Below are 21,988 nucleotides of genomic sequence, written 5' to 3'. Positions count from 1 at the left end.
CACAATCATCTCCTCAATCTGCTCCTAGATTCTCTCAATCATCCTATGTGGCTCTCCACCACCTAACTGTGCTTGTGGGCACCTAACTGTGCCTCTAGCACTCACACATAGAAACATAAGGTGTGCTTGAGGCATACACCTTGAGATATCGCAACAAACCCCCCCTCAAGGAAATGCCTCAGGCTATGTCAAGGATACATCTAGTCTCATAGTTTCTCATGCCATCTCATGGTGGTCAAGGATAAATCTATGGCTAGGTTCTCATGCTAGCAAGGGTTCCCTTGGGTGTAAGGTTAATAGAAAGGGATACATAAAGACCTTCCAATGGTTATCTCCCCTGCATGTACATGCACACAATGTCTGCAGGAGGTACCATGGAACAAACATACACATGGCCTACATCATAAGGTGACCAGAGGTGTTTACAAAACACACAACACACAATAATTTATTTTCATTCATTTTGGAGGACTATCCAGGCTGAGTACCTTGACATAAAAAGAGTGATCTGGAGCATACATAGAGATGATTTAAAATGCATAATCTTCATGGGATGCCTCATCTTGTGGAGGCAAAATATCCATGTCAAGGGAAGGTCTTACCACACGGGCAGTGTCTAATGCCTTATAAGATGGTGCTATGATAGAACAAGTGGATTTGAAAGTCATATCCTTCAAGAGAACAATTATCTTGTCATCTCCATAGTTGTGTAGAGAAGCATATCTTAGGTGTCTGACCTTCATCTTTTTCTTGTACTTGGAGTCAAATAAAAGTGCCATGAGAGTGTAGATCTCTGTATTTGCTTCCTTTTTGGCAACCATTGTTTTGGCAATCTTCAATAAGGAAGTCAGGTTGGCATTTTCATCCTTTGTAGCATAACAAGACATTGCTTTATGTTTTGACTTTTCACATATTTAGCATAAGCAAGCCATGAGAGGCTCTAACCCAAGTATTGGGTAGTGTCTTCTCTCTTACAGGGCTAAAAGAACTGCAATACTTCCAAAGTATAGCCACTTGATGTAGCAAATAGTAGTGACTAGTTTTCAAACAATGATGCTACTTTTTATATGCTTCATAGAAGTGGATGAAATAACCACTTTCCAATCACAACCAGGTCTAGCAAGTCAAAACAAAACTGAATCCACACTTGTACTGAAGTTATTGAAAGCTTCAAAAAACCAGAAATGCTAGAGTAGCATTTTATGTAGCATCATCTGTTAGAATCCAAGAGCATGTGCCTAGCGTGCCCCCCGCCAAGACCGCTAGCACCTCACGGAAGTGCACAACCTTCATGGCCACTACGGAGGCTCTGGCATGTGTGTATGGCAGGTCCCCACCCCTGCCATAAGGCACCCTTGCCTAGCCAGCCCTCCAACCTCCACAAAAGGCAAGCTTGGGGGAATTGAAGATAGGAGGGGCAACTTGGACTATTTATGTCCCTTCATCTTCCACACACCTTTGTATGTGGGATAATTCAACCCTTTCTCCTTCTTCTTATCCCCTTTGTCCATGAGAGATTTGCACCTCCAACACCCCCCTCCAATCGATCATGGAGAGAGGTGGCCGGGGATCAGACCCGGGCTCTGATACCATGTTAGAATCCAAGAGCATGTGCCTAGCGTGCCCCCCGCCAAGACCGCTAGCACCTCACGGAAGTGCACAACCTTCATGGCCACTACGGAGGCTCTGGCATGTGTGTATGGCAGGTCCCCACCCCTGCCATAAGGCACCCTTGCCTAGCCAGCCCTCCAACCTCCACAAAAGGCAAGCTTGGGGGAATTGAAGATAGGAGGGGCAACTTGGACTATTTATGTCCCTTCATCTTCCACACACCTTTGTATGTGGGATAATTCAACCCTTTCTCCTTCTTCTTATCCCCTTTGTCCATGAGAGATTTGCACCTCCAACATCATCTTCAAAAACTTGTCCAAAACTGTCAAAACTGAAAAGCTGAACTTGGAGGGCTTGTAGCTCACTCTTCAAAGCAAGGAAAAGAGGGCTTTCTGAAGCAAAAGAAAGCTCATATACCAGAGAAGGTTGAGCACAGAGGTTGGACGAAATGGTGCGCACTTTTTCCCGGGAGAGTTGCTACAAGCTGAAACTGAGTTTTGACGATTTCTCCCTCGTTACTGAACCAAATGACCTGAAAAATGGCTTAAAATCTTCGTCTTGAGGTCGCCCATCTACTCCTAAGAGGGCTCAGGCAATGGCAGAGTATGCAAGGAGTATTGAGCAACAGAAGAAATTCGCTGTTTGGAGAATGGCAGCCACCACAGACGTTTTTTCTTCAATTGCTTGCAGGTGGAAGTTCGCCCATACTAGAGGAGTTTCCAGCTTAGAGGGTTTGGGCAATGGCTGTTTGTAGATGGAGAACCAAGCTCTCAAAGATTTTGGGAAGAAGAGAAAAATGGAGAAGAAGAAGATGATGATGTGGCAGAAATGGGCTCAAGGGGGATCAAAGGGCTCTGATACCATGTTGGAATACTGAAAGGAAAGAGTAGAGTGGACACAAAATCAGAAAACTTGCTTATAGAATGAAGAAGAAAGAGGTCCTTAAGTAGGCACCTCATACAAGGTCACTGACATCACTGATGACTTCAGAGCTCCACAATCATCTCCTCAATCTGCTCCTAGATTCTCTCAATCATCCTATGTGGCTCTCCACCACCTAACTATGCTTGTGGGCACCTAACTGTGCCTCTAGCACTCACACATAGAAACATAAGGTGTGCCTGAGGCATACACCTTGAGATATCGCAACAAGGAAAGGGATAAGAAACGGACAAAAGACATTTATTTAGTGGCTTGTAATTTATGACAAGGCGCTTCTTACCCCTCTTCTGCTCGGAGTGTTTGTTTACATAGAATGCTGCTGCTGCCCACTCAGAGCGGGACGGTTCAATGAGACCCATATCCAAGAGTTCTTGGATTTCCTGATTGCATAATTGTCGGTCGGCTTGGGTAAACCCATATGGGCTTTCTTTGAACGGTTTGGAGTTTTCCCGAAGAGGGAGGTCGACTTGATGTTGGAACACCTTTTTGAAAGCTGTAGGTGAGTCACTACTGCAATCACGAATGAACTTCTGTTGCATATCCTGCAGTGCTGACATCATATGAAGAGTATGAACAGTTCGGCGGAGCTACTTACTGTTTTCTACCTGGAGGAGGCCATTGATATAGACGTCGAGCTCAGCTCCTTGAAGGGGTTGTTGAGCATCTTGAGGGCTGAATGACTCGGCAAGATTTGGAGAGGCATCTGGAGTAGAATCGTATTCGGGTGGAGCTTTGACATATTGGAGGTCAACTGGGGAAGAACACTGTCTAACAATCTCTAGGTCCTCTTCAAATGGCTTGAGGACACGTTTGAGAGATTCCCTTGCAGGGATATGTACCAAGACATTATTTATGGTAAGGACCATCTCTTTGGTAGAAAATCCGAATGGGAGATGTTGGTTGAGAAAAGCATTACCAATAACTAGGTCTACCCCTTGGGATTCCAACTGATAGAAACTGATAGTGGTGGAATGCCCAGCCAGAGTGATAGGGATTTTTGATGCATACCTCTTGCATGCAATAAGGCCGCCACCCATTGTCGAACCGCGCATCTGATCATGGGACTCAAGTTGTTGCCAAGAAGAAACAGGAAGGGCCCGGTATTTGCAGATGTTGAATCCAGACCCTGTGTCGACTAAAGCAACCAAATTATAAGGCGGTACTCTTGGGGGCTTGAGCTGAACTTTTACCATCCAATTTTTCATAGGATTTCGGACTACTGGTGCTGGCGTCGAAAAGAAATCTTGAAGAGATAGCACATTTGGAACTGGCTCAGCATAGAGTTTGCACTGAGTCAAATGTTCACCAACCTTACGATCCAATGAGTCGATGGAATTTTGAAGCTTGGCGCAATTGTCAATGATCGTCTTTAGGTGGATTCGAAGTCCATCAATGCTGATGCCAAGGCTCTCAAATTGGTCAAAACAGGGGGCTCGTTGAGGGGATTGGATCAGAGGAGCAGGGGCAGAGAGAGTAGTGACTGGAGATTTCCAGAAAGGGGGAGGAAGGAAGTTAGGGGAGGAGTCATGTACACTGTGGAGAGGCCGAAAAACCGAAGGTCCGGAATAGAGATCTGCTGAAGGCAATCTTCTACTTGGAGATGGAGTAAAGGAAGAATCAGAAAGATCTTCGGACGTATGTAAATCAAAAGATGAAAATTTTCGATGGGAAAACCCAGGATGTCGGCCGCGACCTCGACTGTGACCACGAGAATTGCTACGACCGAAAACTGGAGCAAAAACCTCTGGGAGAGGAGGTTCTTCTGGGGGCTCTCCATCAGAACTTCCTGAGGAAATCTCAATATCAACACGGAAAGGTTGTCTTCGGTGAGGAAGATTCATCAGGCTATATACATTGGGGTCGTCATCTTCGGATGTTTGAGAAGCATGTATCTGGCAATGAAGACATTCTGGAGTACCTGATTCAGAACATTCTAGAATAGACTCATCAGACTCACCTTGGGAAATGACTTCCCATTGTTCGGGGTGTGCTACCATTGCAAAGAAACCTTTCAGTTGTTTTTGTTGTGAATTGCGGGGCTTCTCCTGACAGTCACGAGCAAAATGGCCTTTCTTGCCACAGATGAAACATCCTGTGGATTTGTTTTGTTGGCAAGAGCGGCGGCGAAGAAAACGTTGAGGCCTTCTAGAGTAGCGATGACGCCATCGGAGCCTTCGAATTTTTGGAAAGTTCGAGGTTCCACATGAACATTTAGAAGGGCGAGATTTTGATGAATGGGATCGTCGAGGAGTATGACCATACTTAGAACTTGGAGGGCAAAAATTTTGGTGACCCACAAACTGTTCACATATGGCTGGTGAAACAATACCAACCTTTTTAAGCTTGCGTCGGAGAGTGTATTCTGTACATTGTCGACGGATATAGACTTGGACCATCTAGAATAGGTTAGCAAAAGTATAATTGATGACTGTCTTGTGGATTTCAGTCGGTTGATTGTCAAGGTTGACAATCTTTGTCTGCGCTTCGATGACCGCCATGATTGCTTCTCCAAGTCGGTGCGGTAAGCTGTACAGGTAATGACGCTTTGCTGCAGTGTCAGAAAAAATGCCAGCTCTATAAACCAGCTGTTGCACATGTGCATTGTAGGCTTCCAACTGAAAAAGATCACATAGCTTGAGAGCAGAAAATTCATTAGCTGCCTGGGCGCGATCATCCATGAAAGTAGGAAGAAACTGATTGGAGATCGCAGCTATAAGGGAATCCGGGGCATTAGGTTGATTGTTGGCATCAGGCGCACTTGCAAAGATTTGCTCTTTGGATTCATCTGATAAGAACTCCCACCAATTAGCAAGAACACCGGTGAAACCTTTGGTAGTTTCGACTGCTGCATCTCTTGGATTCCATCTGTAGATCGTGACTAATGACATCATGTGTCCGTTGAATATTTTGAGAATATCCTTTATTGCTTGTGGTGAGGCCGCATCAATATTTAAAATATATCCAGGGAAGGATTTGTGCTGAAGCCGCTTCTGCATATCAGTTTGCTCATCAAGGTCACCATCCATGAAGTGAGTTTGGAATTCACCTCTCATGAATTCAGATCCAGGCCCGCCAAAAAATGCTGTGCGCTTGCCTCGCCATTGCTCCCGAGGAGGCTGTTGTGAGGTGGATGCTTAGGGTGGATCTTCTTCCATAGGCTCTGGCTTGATTCCAGAGTTCATATAGAGAATGGGACCAAAGGAATTAACGGAGGAAGCTCGAGGAGAAACTGGCGGAGATGGAAATGGAGACTCCGGGGGCGGTGGTGGAGAAGGAGGCGGTGAAGTGGGCAACGGCGGAGGTATTTCCATATGAGGGGGCAGAGGTTGGAATTGGTGGAGATCATCTCTATCCTCTTGTAGCATATCTCGTTCATCAATACAGAATGCTTGATAGAAGGGGTGTGTGCTGTCAGCCCACCAATCTGTTGTTTCGAGAGGAGAATCAACTACTGCATAAGGAGAGTCAACCATCTCGATAGAATCAGAAAACTGGGGCCAAAACATAAGACTGGGAGCTTTGGAAGGATAGCAGGGCTCTGTGAGGGGACTAGCCGAAGAGGGGGGTAATGATGGAGGAAATGACTTATATACCGACCGGGTTGAAGAGGATGCATGGCCCTTCCGAAGTTGCTGCAGCTCATCTAGCACTGTGTGGATATTACGATCTAGTTTGCCCACAGCAAGTTGTAAATCGTACAGGGCAGAGTGGCAAGCATCCAAACATACCTGAGTAGCAAGGTTGTGTGAATTGCACCAATTTAACTGCTGCTGCTCGACAGGCATGCTATGGTCATCTTTGTCTGTTAGGGCATAAGGGGCATGAATAGACTTCAGTGAACCATCTTCAGTTGTTACCTGAAATCCTTTAGACTGTGGCCACTTGACTGGTCGGAGCATCATCATTGGATATATGCGATCCGCTGATGCGGTGATATTATCAAAATTGGAATGCGACTGTACAGGCGGATTTACGGCAGTAGAGCGGCGATACTGTAGACTGGCATCAGCAGGAAATCGGGATGCAGCTGTAGAAGTTACCCAATCTCTGATGGATTCAACTTTGTCAGGGGAGAGATCAGGAGCAGCATCGGAGGCACTAGTTCAGCTCTCATCTGGGACTCCGGCAATAGAAACATGAGAGGTTGATGGGAAAGATAAATGCATAACGCGCTTACCCTTTTCACTTGAGGTGCGAAGGCGAACAACCGATTTTGTTGGAGCATCCTCCACCTGAAACATAGGCATTTTGGAAAAAGAGGAGGCTTCATCCGAGACTTGCTGATAATCCATTTCCCACTCTTCTGGCATAGGCAGAGCATCGAAATGGAACCTGGTCACTTCTGCATTAGTCTTGCCGTAAATGATACATTCATCATTAGCATTGACATGGCGAGGGACGGGATTAATGGTAGATACTAGATAATTTACAGAACGGACATGGATAGCACAGTGCTCTGATTTTGGCTTCATGGCTAAACCTTTGATCTGGACATACAAACGTAGAGCAGTGGACAAGTGGGGGTCCGTGAGAGACATTTTGAAATTAGGATAGACTACTGTATAAACAGGCTCTCGATTGAGACTACCATGGATGAGTCCTATGCGGGCATCTTTAATATTATAGTGACGAGTATCTACCAAACTGACCATGCAAGTAGCATTTACACCCATGCGAAAAAGCGGTTCTATAGCTAGGATAAAGCATCCATAATGTATGTACTTATATCCAGAAGACTGAAAAGAATCAATCTCTTGGGGAGTAAAGAGAGGGAGATAAACACCAGTGGAACCCTCATCAGCCACATTGATCATTTGCTATATACATTGGGGTCGTCATCTTCGGATGTTGGAGAAGCATGTATCTGGCAATGAAGACATTCTGGAGTATCTGATTCAGAACATTCTAGAATAGACTCATCAGACTCACCTTGGGAAACGACTTCCCATTGTTCGGGGTGTGCTACCATTGCAAAGAAACCTTTCAGTACGACCATACTTAGAAAACGTTGGAGGGCTTCTAGAGTAGCGACGACGCCATCGGAGCCTTCGAATTTTTGGAAAGTTCGAGGTTCCACATGAACATTTAGAAGGGCGAGATTTTGATGAATGGGATCGTCAAGGAGTACGACCATACTTAGAACTTGGAGGGCAAAAATTTTGGTGACCCACAAACTGTTCACATATGGCTGGTGAAACAATACCAACCTTTTTAAGCTTGCGCCGGAGAGTGTATTCTGTACATTGTCGACGGATATATACTTCGGATACCTTCACATGTTTGAGGGCCTTGAAATGGAACGCAGAGAACTTGTAAATATCATCAGCACTGATCATTGGCATATTCCAGGCCGCCTTGTTGTCCATAAGTTCGGTAGATGAGGAAGCAGAGGAAAAAGGGCGGGGGGCAGAAAAACAGGAAGAGAGTGATCGAATCACCATGGCCATTTTGGAGTGGAGAACTTTGTGATAAGGAATCCTCAAGTGGGGTGGCTCAACCTCAACACGGCTCTCTGCCTTTAATGGGGAGCTCAAAAACCCTAAAACCCTAAAACCCTAAAACCCTAAAACCCTAAGACCCTAAACCCTAAAACCCTAAAACCCTAAAACCCTAAAACCCTAAAACCCTAAACCCTAAACCCTAAACCCTAAACCCTAAACCCTAAACCCTAAACCCTAAACCCAACCCTAAACCCTAAACCCTAAACCTTAAACCTAAACCCTAAACCCTAAACCCTGAACCCTGAACCCTGAACCCTCCAAAATGGAGGGGTGACGGAAGGGGTGAAGGAAGGACAGACAAAATGGAGGGGTGACGGAAGGGGTGAAGGAAGGACAGAAGGAGGGGTGACGGAAGGACGGAAGGAGGTGCAAAAAGGAGGGGTGAAGGAAGGACAGAAGGAGGGGTGACGGAAGGACGGAAGGAGGTGCAAAAAGGAGGGGTGACGGAAGGACGGAGATCTGAAAAGAGAAAACTAAACGGAGTAACAGCGAGAACCCATGACGATGCCGAGGGGTAAGGAGAAGACGAAATCGGGAGACGAAGCGTGAATGAAACAGACGTAGACAGGAAAGTCGGTAGGAGGTGAGGTGCATAACAACGGGGAAGACCAATCGAAGGCAAAGAACAGGACGTAAGAGATGGAGAAGGAAGGAATAGTTATGAAGGAAAACTGAAAATAGGAAACTGAGAACAAGGGAGTTTGGAGCAAGAAGGCTCGGAAGCTATATTGCAAAAGGTTGAGGATACAAGAAGCTCTCGGAGGCAAACTCTGCCTACAAATGAGCCAAGGGTGCCCTTATATAGGAAAAGGCAAGGTGGGAGGATGAGCTGTAATCCACTCTGAGCTATCATGAGTGGAGGGTGAGTTGTAATCCACCCTGAGCTGTCATCCATTTGTTTGTACAATGAAAAGATATGAAAAGACATAAAGGTGAAGGTCTTACTCAAATATGAGCAGTGTCTAGTCACTTTATGAATTTTATTTAATTTTGTACAAGTGTCATGGTGAAGGTCTTATCCAATTAAGGACAGTGTCTAATCACCATGACCGAGACATAGGACTTCTGGTTGTTCAGTATCAAGTGGAAGTAGTAATCCGCCATTGTGGGTGTCCCAATAAGGTGCTCCTTCACGGGAGAGCATGTCTGGGAGCACATTTGAGGAGCCTTTTTTCCATTCTACTTTAAAATCATACATGGTAAAGAATTCCTGCCAGCGAGCTAAGCGTCCTCTGCCGATCTGTTTATCAATTCGCCGGGTACAGAACGTCTTGAAGTTCTGGTTGTCGGTGCGGATGAGGAATTCTTTATTTAAGATAAAGAGTTCTAGCTTTTGAATTGCTCTTTTGACTGCTAGAATCTCTTTCTCGATTGAATGGTAATTGAGCTCAGCACCTTGGAAAGTTCCTGACCGGTAGGCACATACAACTTCTTCAGTGGGTGTCTTTTCAAGTAAAAATGCTCCCCAAAAATGGTCAGAAGCATCTGTTTCAATTATCAGCTGTGATGTGGCGGATGGAATAGTGAGAGATGGTAACTGTTGAACCTTTTCTTTGATGTGTTGCACCGCTTCTGTTTGGGGTGGGCCCCATGTCGGACCATCTTTTTTGAGACAGAGTTGGAGGAGATGCCGATCTTTGGCCAACTGTTTATAAAAAGGGGATATATAATTTAGACAACCCAATAATCTTTGGAGTTGAGTTCGGTCCCTGATTTCATCTGGAAATGCAAGAAGGGCCTTCAAGACATGTTCCTGCATTTGAATATTACCCTTGTGGATGTGGACTCCCAAGAATTCAATCGTTTCTTGGCCAAGGGTGATTTTTTTGGCAGAAAGGGCCAACCCTTTGGATTTGATGAGATCATACACAATTTGGAGATGGCAGAGATGCGAATGGACATCTTTGCTATACACTAGTATGTCATCAATATAAACTAGACAAAAAGAGTGATGCTGACTGAATATGGAATCCATGAACTTCTGAAACTCGACAGGAGCGGTTTTGAGACCAAAAGGCAGTACATTCCATTGATAGAATCCCTGCGGAACTACAAATCCTGTCTTATGACGATCATTAGGATTAAGACCCACTTGCCAGAATCCTGCCTTGAGGTCGAACTTCGAGAAGATTGTGGCACCAGAAATTTTTTGCATAAGGTATTCTTTGTTGGGAATGGGATAAGAAACGGACAAAAGACATTTATTTAGTGGCTTGTAATTTATGACAAGGCGCTTCTTACCCCTCTTTTGCTCGGAGTGTTTGTTTACATAGAATGCTGCTGCTGCCCACTCAGAGCGGGACGGTTCAATGAGACCCATATCCAAGAGTTCTTGGATTTCCTGATTGCACAATTGTCGGTCAGCTTGGGTAAACCCATATGGGCTTTCTTTGAACGGTTTGGAGTTTTCCCGAAGAGGGAGGTCGACTTGATGTTGGAACACCTTTTTGAAAGCTGTAGGTGAGTCACTACTGCAATCACGAATGAACTTCTGTTGCATATCCTGCAGTGCTGACATCATATGAAGAGTATGAACAACTAGTTCGGCGGAGCTGCTTACTGTTTTCTACCTGGAGGAGGCCGTTGATATAGTCGTCGAGCTCAGCTCCTTGAAGGGGTTGTTGAGCATCTTGAGGGCTGAATGACTCGGCAAGATTTGGAGAGGCATCTGGAGTAGAATCGTATTCGGGTGGAGCTTTGACATATTGGAGGTCAACTGGGGAAGAACACTGTCTAACAATCTCTAGGTCCTCTTCAAATGGCTTGAGGACACGTTTGAGAGATTCCCTTGCAAGGATATGTACCAAGACATTATTTATGGTAAGGACCATCTCTTTGGTAGAAAATCCGAATGGGAGATGTTGGTTGAGAAAAGCATTACCAATAACTAGGTCTACCCCTTGGGATTCCAACTGATAGAAACTGATAGTGGTGGAATGCCCAGCCAGAGTGATAGGGATTTCTGATGCATACCTCTTGCATGCAATAAGGCCGCCACCCATTGTCGAACCGCGCATCTGATCATGGGACTCAAGTTGTTGCCAAGAAGAAACAGGAAGGGCCCGGTATTTGCAGATGTTGAATCCAGACCCTGTGTCGACTAAAGCAACCAAATTATAAGGCGGTACTCCTGGGGGCTTGAGCTGAACTTTTACCAGCCAATTTTTCATAGGATTTCGGACTGCTGGTGCTGGCGTCGAAAAGAAATCTTGAAGAGATAGCACATTTGGAACTGGCTCAGCATAGAGTTTGCACTGAGTCAAATGTTCACCAACCTTACGATCCAATGAGTCGATGGAATTTTGAAGCTTGGCGCAATTGTCAGTGATCGTCTTTAGGTGGATTCGAAGTCCATCAATGCTGATGCCAAGGCTCTCAAATTGGTCACAACAGGGGGCTCGTTGAGGGGATTGGATCAGAGGAGCAGGGGCAGAGAGAGTAGTGACTGGAGATTTCCAGAAAGGGGGAGGAAGGAAGTTAGGGGAGGAGTCATGTACACTGTGGAGAGGCCGAAAAACCGAAGGTCCGGAATAGAGATCTGCTGAAGGCAATCTTCTACTTGGAGAAGGAGTAAAGGAAGAATCAGAAAGATCTTCGGACATATGTAAATCAAAAGATGAAAATTTTCGATGGGAAAACCCAGGATGTCGGCCGCGACCTCGACTGTGACCACGGGAATTGCTACGACCGAAAACTGGAGCAAAAACCTCTGGGGGAGGAGGTTCTTCTGGGGGCTCTCCATCAGAACTTCCTGAGGAAATCTCAATATCAACACGGAAAGGTTGTCTTCGGTGAGGAAGATTCATCAGGCTATATACATTGGGGTCGTCATCTTCGGATGTTGGAGAAGCATGTATCTGGCAATGAAGACATTCTGGAGTATCTGATTCAGAACATTCTAGAATAGACTCATCAGACTCACCTTGGGAAATGACTTCCCATTGTTCGGAGTGTGCTACCATTGCAAAGAAACCTTTCAGTTGTTTTTGTTGTGAATTGCGGGGCTTCTCCTGACAGTCACGAGCAAAATGGCCTTTCTTGCCACAGATGAAACATCCTGTGGATTTGTTTTGTTGGAAAGAGCGGCGTCAAAGAAAACGTTGAGGCCTTCTAGAGTAGCGACGACGCCATCGGAGCCTTCAAATTTTTGGAAAGTTCGAGGTTCCACATGAACATTTAGAAGGGCGAGATTTTGATGAATGGGATCGTCGAGGAGTACGACCATACTTAGAACTTGGAGGGCAAAAATTTTGGTGACCCACAAACTGTTCACATATGGCTGGTGAAACAATACCAACCTTTTTAAGCTTGCGTCGGAGAGTGTATTCTGTACATTGTCGACGGATATACACTTGGACCATCTGGAATAGGTTAGCAAAAGTATAATCTGTGACTGTCTTATGGATTTCAGTCGGTTGATTGTCAAGGTTGCCAATCTTCGTCTGCGCTTCGATGACCGCCATGATTGCTTCTCCAAGTCGGTGCGGTAAGCTGTACAGGTAATGACGCTTTGCTGCAGTGTCAGAAAAAATGCCAGCTCTATAAACCAGCTGTTGCACATGTGCATTGTAGGCTTCCAACTGAAAAAGATCACATAGCTTGAGAGCAAAAAATTCATTAGCTGCCTGGGCGCGATCATCCGTGAAAGTAGGAAGAAACTGATTGGAGATCGCAGCTATAAGGGAATCCGGGGCATTAGGTTGATTGTTGGCATCAGCACTTGCAAAGATTTGCTCTTTGGATTCATCTGATAAGAACTCCCACCAATTAGCAAGAACACCGGTGAAACCTTTGGTAGTTTCGACTGCTGCATCTCTTGGATTCCATCTGTAGATCGTGACTAATGACATCATGTGTCCGTAGAATATTTTGAGAATATCCTTCATTGCTTGTGGTGAGGCCGCATCAATATTTAAAATATATCCAGGGAAGGATTTGTGCTGAAGCCGCTTCTGCATATCAGTTTGCTCATCAAGGTCACCATCCATGAAGTGAGTTTGGAATTCACCTCTCATGAATTCAGATCCAGGCCCGCCAAAAAATGTTGTGCGCTTGCCTCGCCATTGCTCCCGAGGAGGCTGTTGTGAGGTGGATGCTTGGGGTGGATCTTCTTCCATAGGCTCTGGCTTGATTCCAGAGTTCATATAGAGAATGGGACCAAAGGAATTAACGGAGGAAGCTCGAGGAGAAACTGGCGGAGATGGAAATGGAGACTCCGGGGGCGGTGGTGGAGAAGGCGGCGGTGAAGTGGGCAACGGCGGAGGTATTTCCATATGAGGGGGCAGAGGTTGGAATTGGTGGAGATCATCTCTATCCTCTTGTAGCATATCTCGTTCATCAATACAGAATGCTTGATAGAAGGGGTGTGTGCTGTCAGCCCACCAATCTGTTGTTTCGAGAGGAGAATCAACTACTGCATAAGGAGAGTCAACCATCTTGATAGAATCAGAAAACTGGGGCCAAAACATAAGACTGGGAGCTTTGGAAGGATAGCAGGGCTCTGTGAGGGGACTAGCCGAAGAGGGGGGTAATGATGGAGGAAATGACTTATATACCGACCGGGTTGAAGAGGATGCATGGCCCTTCCGAAGTTGCTGCAGCTCATCTAGCACTGTGTGGATATTACGATCTAGTTTGCCCACAGCAAGTTGTAAATCGTACAGGGCAGAGTGGCAAGCATCCAAACATACCTGAGTAGCAAGGTTGTGTGAATTGCACCAATTTAACTGCTACTGCTCGACAGGCATGCTATGGTCATCTTTGTCTGTTAGGGCATAAGGGGCATGAACAGACTTCAGTGAACCATCTTCAGTTGTTACCTGAAATCCTTTAGACTGTGGCCACTTGACTGGTCGGAGCATCATCATTGGATATATGCGATCCGCTGATGCGGTGATATTATCAAAATTGGAATGCGACTGTACAGGCGGATTTACGGCAGTAGAGCGGCGATACTGTAGACTGGCATCAGCAGGAAATCGGGATGCAGCTGTAGAAGTTACCCAATCTCTGATGGATTCAACTTTGTCAGGGGAGAGATCAGGAGCAGCATCGGAGGCACTAGTTCGGCTCTCATCTGGGACTCCGGCAATAGAAACATGAGAGGTTCATGGGAAAGATAAACGCATAACGCGCTTACCCTTTTCCCTTGAGGTGCGAAGGCGAACAACCGATTTTGTTGGAGCATCCTCCACCTGAAACATAGGTATTTTGGAAAAAGAGGAGGCTTCCGAGACTTGCTGATAATCCATTTCCCACTCTTCTGGCATAGGCAGAGCATCGAAATGGAACCTGGTCACTTCTGCATTAGTCTTGCCATAAATGATACATTCATCATTAGCACTGACATGGCGAGGGACGGGATTAATGGTAGACACTAGATAATTTACAGAACGGACATGGATAGCACAGTGCTCTGATTTTGGCTTCATGGCTAAACCTTTGATCTGGACATACAAACGTAGAGCAATGGACAAGTGGGGGTCCGTGAGAGACATTTTGAAATTAGGATAGACTACCGTATAAACAGGCTCTCGATTGAGACTACCATGGATGAGTCCTATGCGGGCATCTTTAATATTATAGTGACGAGTATCTACCAAACTGACCATGCAAGTAGCATTTACACCCATGCGAAAAAGCGGTTCTATAGCTAGGATAAAGCATCCATAATGTATGTACTTATATCCAGAAGACTGAAAAGAATCAATCTCTTGGGGAGTAAAGAGAGGGAGATAAACACCAGTGAAACCCTCATCAGCCACATTGATCACTACTTCGGATACCTTCACATGTTTGAGGGCCTTGAAATGGAACGCAGAGAACTTGTAAATATCATCAGCACTGATCATTGGCATATTCCAGGCCGCCTTGTTGTCCATAAGTTCGGTAGATGAGGAAGCAGAGGAAAAAGGGTGGGGGGCAGAAAAACGGGAAGAGAGTGATCGAATCACCATGGCCATTTTGGAGTGGAGAACTTTGTGATAAGGAATCCTCAAGTGGGGTGGCTCAACCTCAACACGGCTCTCTGCCTTTAACGGGGAGCTCTCAATACTCTCTTGGATCTTCTTACACACTGGCTCTGATACCAAAATGGAGGGGTGACGGAAGGGGTGAAGGAAGGACAGACAAAATGGAGGGGTGACGGAAGGGGTGAAGGAAGGACAGAAGGAGGGGTGACGGAAGGACGGAAGGAGGTGCAAAAAGGAGGGGTGAAGGAAGGACAGAAGGAGGGGTGACGGAAGGACGGAAGGAGGTGCAAAAAGGAGGGGTGACGGAAGGACGGAGATCTGAAAAGAGAAAACTAAACGGAGTAAGAGCGAGAACCCATGACGATGCCGAGGGGTAAGGAGAAGACGAAATCGGGAGACGAAGCGTGAATGAAACAGACGTAGACAGGAAAGTCGGTAGGAGGTGAGGTGCGTAACAACGGGGAAGACCAATCGAAGGCAAAGAACAGGACGTAAGAGATGGAGAAGGAAGGAATAGTCATGAAGGAAAACTGAAAATAGGAAACTGAGAACAAGGGAGTTTGGAGCAAGAAGGCTCGGAAGCTATATTGCAAAAGGCTGAGGATACAAGAAGCGCTCTCCCATGAAGGAGCACCTTATTGGGACACCCACAATGGCGGATTACTACTTCCACTTGATACTGGACAACCAGAAGTCCTATGTCTCGGTCATGGTGATTAGACACTGTCCTTAACTGGATAAGACCTTCACCATGACACCTGTACAAAATTAAATAAAATTCATAAAGTGACTAGACACTGCTCATATTTGAGTAAGACCTTCACCTTTATGTCTTTTCATATCTTTTCATTGTACAAACAAATGGATGACAGCTCAAGGTGGATTACAACTCACCCTCCACTCATGACAGCTCAGAGTGGATTACAGCTCATCCTCCCACCTTGCCTTTTCCTATATAAGGGCACCCTTGGCTCATTTGTAGGCAGAGTTTGCCTCCGAGAGCTTCTTGTATCCTCAGCCTTTTGCAATATATCTTCCGAGCCTTCTTGCTCCAAACTCCCTTGTTCTCAGTTTCCTATTTTCAGTTTTCCTTCATAACTATTCCTTCCTTCTCCATCTCTTACGTCCTGTTCTTTGCCTTCGATTGGTCTTCCCCGTTGTTACGCACCTCACCTCCTACCGACTTTCCTGTCTACGTTTGTTTCATTCACGCTTCGTCTCCCGATTTCGTCTTCTCCTTACCCCTCGGCATCGTCATGGGTTCTCGCTCTTACTCCGTTTAGTTTTCTCTTTTCAGATCTCCGTCCTTCTGTCACCCCTCCTTTTTGCACCTCCTTCCGTCCTTCCGTCACCCCTCCTTCTGTCCTTCCTTCACCCCTCCTTTTTGCACCTCCTTCCGTCCTTCCGTCACCCCTCCTTTTGTCCTTCCTTCACCCCTTCCGTCAACCCTCCATTTTTTCTGTCCTTCCTTCACCCCTTCCGTCACCCCTCCATTTTGCATTTTGTCTGTCCTTCCTTCACCCCTTCCGTCACCCCTCCATTTTGGTATCAGAGCCAGTGTGTAAGAAGATCCAAGAGAGTATTGAGAGCTCCCCGTTAAAGGCAGAGAGCCGTGTTGAGGTTGAGCCACCCCACTTGAGGATTCCTTATCACAAAGTTCTCCACTCCAAAATGGCCATGGTGATTCGATCACTCTCTTCCCGTTTTTCTGCCCCCTGCCCTTTTTCCTCTGCTTCCTCATCTACCGAACTTATGGACAACAAGGCGGCCTGGAATATGCCAATGATCAGTGCTGATGATATTTACAAGCTCTCTGCGTTCCATTTCAAGGCCCTCAAACATGTGAAGGTATCCGAAGTAGTGATCAATGTGGCTGATGAGGGTTCCACTGGTGTTTATCTCCCTCTCTTTACTCCCCAAGAGATTGATTCTTTTCAGTCTTCTGGATATAAGTACATACATTATGGATGCTTTATCCTAGCTATAGAACCGCTTTTTCGCATGGGTGTAAATGCTACTTGCATGGTCAGTTTGGTAGATACTCGTCACTATAATATTAAAGATGCCCGCATAGGACTCATCCATGGTAGTCTCAATCGAGAACCTGTTTATACAGTAGTCTATCCTAATTTCAAAATGTCTCTCACGGACCCCCACTTGTCCACTGCTCTACGTTTGTATGTCCAGATCAAAGGTTTAGCCATGAAGCCAAAATCAGAGCATTGTGCTATCCATGTCCGTTCTCTAAATTATCTAGTGTCTACCATTAATCCCGTCCCTCGCCATGTCAGTGCTAATGATGAATGTATCATTTACGGCAAGACTAATGCAGAAGTGACCAGGTTCCATTTCGATGCTCTGCCTATGCCAGAAGAGTGGGAAATGGATTATCAGCAAGTCTCGGATGAAGCCTCCTCTTTTTCCAAAATGCCTATGTTTCAGGTGGAGGATGCTCCAACAAAATCGGTTGTTCGCCTTCGCACCTCAAGTGAAAAGGGTAAGCGCGTTATGCATTTATCTTTCCCATCAACCTCTCATGTTTCTATTGCCGGAGTCCCAGATGAGAGCCAAACTAGTGCCTCCGATGCTGCTCCTGATCTCTCCCCTGACAAAGTTGAATCCATCAGAGATTGGGTAACTTCTACAGCTGCATCCCGATTTTCTGCTGATGCCAGTCTACAGTATCGCCGCTCTACTGCCGTAAATCCGCCTGTACAATCGCATTCCAATTTTGATAATATCACCGCATCAGCGGATCGCATATATCCAATGATGATGCTCCGACCAGTCAAGTGGCCACAGTCTAAAGGATTTCAGGTAACAACTGAAGATGGTTCACTGAAGTCTGTTCATGCCCCTTATGCCCTAACAGACAAAGATGACCATAGCATGCCTGTCGAGCAGCAGCAGTTAAATTGGTGCAATTCACACAACCTTGCTACTCAGGTATGTTTGGATGCTTGCCACTCTGCCCTGTATGATTTACAACTTGCTGTGGGCAAACTAGATCGTAATATCCACACAGTGCTAGATGAGCTGCAGCAACTTCGGAAGGGCCATGCATCCTCTTCAACCCAGTCGGTATATAAGTCATTTCCTCCATCATTACCCCCCTCTTCGGCTAGTCCCCTCACAGAGCCCTGCTATCCTTCCAAAGCTCCCAGTCTTATGTTTTGGCCCCAGTTTTCTGATTCTATCGAGATGGTTGACTCTCCTTATGCAGTAGTTGATTCTCCTCTCGAAACAACAGATTGGTGGGCTGACAGCACACACCCCTTCTATCAAGCATTCTGTATTGATGAACGAGATATGCTACAAGAGGATAGAGATGATCTCCACCAATTCCAACCTCTGCCCCCTCATATGGAAATACCTCCGCCGTTGCCCACTTCACCGCCTCCTTCTCCACCACCGCCCCCGGAGTCTCCATTTCCATCTCCGCCAGTTTCTCCTCGAGCTTCCTCCGTTAATTCCTTTGGTTCCATTCTCTATATGAACTCTGGAATCAAGCCAGAGCCTATGGAAGAAGATCCACCCCAAGCATCCACCTCACAACAGCCTCCTCGGGAGCAATGGCGAGGCAAGCGCACAGCATTTTTTGGCGGGCCTGGATCTGAATTCATGAGAGGTGAATTCCAAACTCACTTCATGGATGGTGACCTTGATGAGCAAACTGATATGCACAAGCGGCTTCAGCACAAATCCTTCCCTGGATATATTTTAAATATTGATGCGGCCTCACCACAAGCAATGAAGGATATTCTCAAAATATTCTACGGACACATGATGTCATTAGTCACGATCTACAGATGGAATCCAAGAGATGCAGCAGTCAAAACTACCAAAGGTTTCACCGGTGTTCTTGCTAATTGGTGGGAGTTCTTATCAGATGAATCCAAAGAGCAAATCTTTGCAAGTGCTGATGCCAACAATCAACCTAATGCCCCGGATTCCCTTATAGCTGCGATCTCCAATCAGTTTCTTCCTACTTTCACGGATGATCGCACCCAGGCAGCTAATGAATTTTTTGCTCTCAAGCTATGTGATCTTTTTCAGTTGGAAGCCTACAATGCACATGTGCAACAGCTGGTTTATAGAGCTGGCATTTTTTCTGACACTGCAGCAAAGCGTCATTACCTGTACAGCTTACCGCACCGACTTGGAGAAGCAATCATGGCGGTCATCGAAGCGCAGACGAAGATTGTCAACCTTGACAATCAACCGACTGAAATCCACAAGACAGTCGCAGATTATACTTTTGCTAACCTATTCCAGATGGTCCAAGTATATATCCGTCGACAATGTATAGAATACACTCTCCGGCGCAAGCTTAAAAAGGTTGGTATTGTTTCACCAGCCATATGTGAACAGTTTGTGGGTCACCAAAATTTTTGCCCTCCAAGTTCTAAGTATGGTCGTACTCCTCGACGATCCCATTCGTCAAAATCTCGCCCTTCTAAATGTTCATGTGGAACCTCGAACTTTCCAAAAATTCGAAGGCTCCGATGGCGTCGTCGCTACTCTAGAAGGCCTCAACGTTTTCTTTGCCGCCGCTCTTTCCAACAAAACAAATCCACAGGATGTTTCATCTGTGGCAAGAAAGGCCATTTTGCTCGTGACTGTCAGGAGAAGCCCCGCAATTCACAACAAAAACAACTGAAAGGTTTCTTTGCAATGGTAGCACACCCCGAACAATGGGAAGTCATTTCCCAAGGTGAGTCTGATGAGTCTATTCTAGAATGTTCTGAATCAGATACTCCAGAATGTCTTCATTGCCAGATACATGCTTCTCCAACATCCGAAGATGACGACCCCAATGTATATAGCCTGATGAATCTTCCTCACCGAAGACAACCTTTCCGTGTTGATATTGAGATTTCCTCAGGAAGTTCTGATGGAGAGCCCCCAGAAGAACCTCCTCCCCCAGAGGTTTTTGCTCCAGTTTTCGGTCGTAGCAATTCCCGTGGTCACAGTCGAGGTCGCGGCCGACATCCTGGGTTTTCCCATCGAAAATTTTCATCTTTTGATTTACATACGTCCGAAGATCTTTCTGATTCTTCCTTTACTCCTTCTCCAAGTAGAAGATTGCCTTCAGCAGATCTCTATTCCGGACCTTCGGTTTTTCGGCCTCTCCACAGTGTACATGACTCCTCCCCTAACTTCCTTCCTCCCCCTTTCTGGAAATCTCCAGTCACTACTCTCTCTGCCCCTGCTCCTCTGATCCAATCCCCTCAACGAGCCCCCTGTTTTGACCAATTTGAGAGCCTTGGCATCAGCATTGATGGACTTCGAATCCACCTAAAGACGATCACTGACAATTGCGCCAAGCTTCAAAATTCCATCGACTCATTGGATCGTAAGGTTGGTGAACATTTGACTCAGTGCAAACTCTATGCTGAGCCAGTTCCAAATGTGCTATCTCTTCAAGATTTCTTTTCGACGCCAGCACCGGCAGTCCGAAATCCTATGAAAAATTGGCTGGTAAAAGTTCAGCTCAAGCCCCTAGGAGTACCGCCTTATAATTTGGTTGCTTTAGTCGACACAGGGTCTGGATTCAACATCTGCAAATACCGGGCCCTTCCTGTTTCTTCTTGGCAACAACTTGAGTCCCATGATCAGATGCGCGGTTCGACAATGGGTGGCGACCTTATTGCATGCAAGAGGTATGCATCAGAAATCCCTATCACTCTGGCTGGGCATTCCACCACTATCAGTTTCTATTAGTTGGAATCCCAAGGGGTAGACCTAGTTATTGGTAATGCTTTTCTCAACCAACATCTCCCATTCGGATTTTCTACCAAAGAGATGGTCCTTACCATAAATAATGTCTTGGTACATATCCCTGCAAGGGAATCTCTCAAACGTGTCCTCAAGCCATTTGAAGAGGACCTAGAGATTGTTAGATAGTGTTCTTCCCCAGTTGACCTCCAATATGTCAAAGCTCCATCCGAATACGATTCTACTCCAGATGCCTCTCCAAATCTTGCCGAGTCATTCAGCCCTCAAGATGCTCAACAACCCCTTCAAGGAGCTGAGCTCGACGACTATATCAACGGCCTCCTCCAGGTAGAAAACAGTAAGCAGCTCCGCCGAACTGTTCATACTCTTCATATGATGTCAGCACTGCAGGATATGCAACAGAAGGAGGGGTGACGGAAGGACGGAAGGAGGTGCAAAAAGGAGGGGTGAAGGAAGTACAGAAGGAGGGGTGACGGAAGGACGGAAGGAGGTGCAAAAAGGAGGGGTGACGGAAGGACGGAGATCTGAAAAGAGAAAACTAAACGGAGTAAGAGCGAGAACCCATGACGATGTCGAGGGGTAAGGAGAAGACAAAATCGGGAGACGAAGCGTGAATGAAACAGACGTAGATAGGAAAGTCAGTAGGAGGTGAGGTGCGTAACAACGGGGAAGACCAATCGAAGGCAAAGAACAGGACGTAAGAGATGGAGAAGGAAGGAATAGTCATGAAGGAAAACTGAAAATAGGAAACTGAGAACAAGGGAGTTTGGAGCAAGAAGGCTCGGAAGCTATATTGCAAAAGGCTGAGGATACAAGAAGCTCTCGGAGGCAGACTCTGCCTACAAATGAGCCAAGGGTGCCCTTATATAGGAAAAGGCAAGGTGGGAGGATGAGCTGTAATCCACTCTGAGCTGTCATGAGTGGAGGGTGAGTTGTAATCCACCCTGAGCTGTCATCCATTTGTTTGTACAATGAAAAGATATGAAAAGACATAAAGGTGAAGGTCTTACTCAAATATGAGCAGTGTCTAGTCACTTTATGAATTTTATTTAATTTTGTACAAGTGTCATGGTGACGGTCTTATCCAGTTAAGGACAGTGTCTAATCACCATGACCGAGACATAGGACTTCTGGTTGTTCAGTATCAAGTGGAAGTAGTAATCCGCCATTGTGGGTGTCCCAATAAGGTGCTCCTTCACGGGAGAGCATGTCTGGGAGCACATT

This window comes from Dipteris shenzhenensis, chromosome 16 (assembly GCF_047967505.1).
Source record: "Dipteris shenzhenensis isolate YYH24624 ecotype China chromosome 16, Dip_SZ_1.0, whole genome shotgun sequence".
In the NCBI taxonomy this organism is placed as follows: domain Eukaryota; kingdom Viridiplantae; phylum Streptophyta; class Polypodiopsida; order Gleicheniales; family Dipteridaceae; genus Dipteris; species Dipteris shenzhenensis.
Note: the sequence above shows the minus strand (reverse complement) of the source record.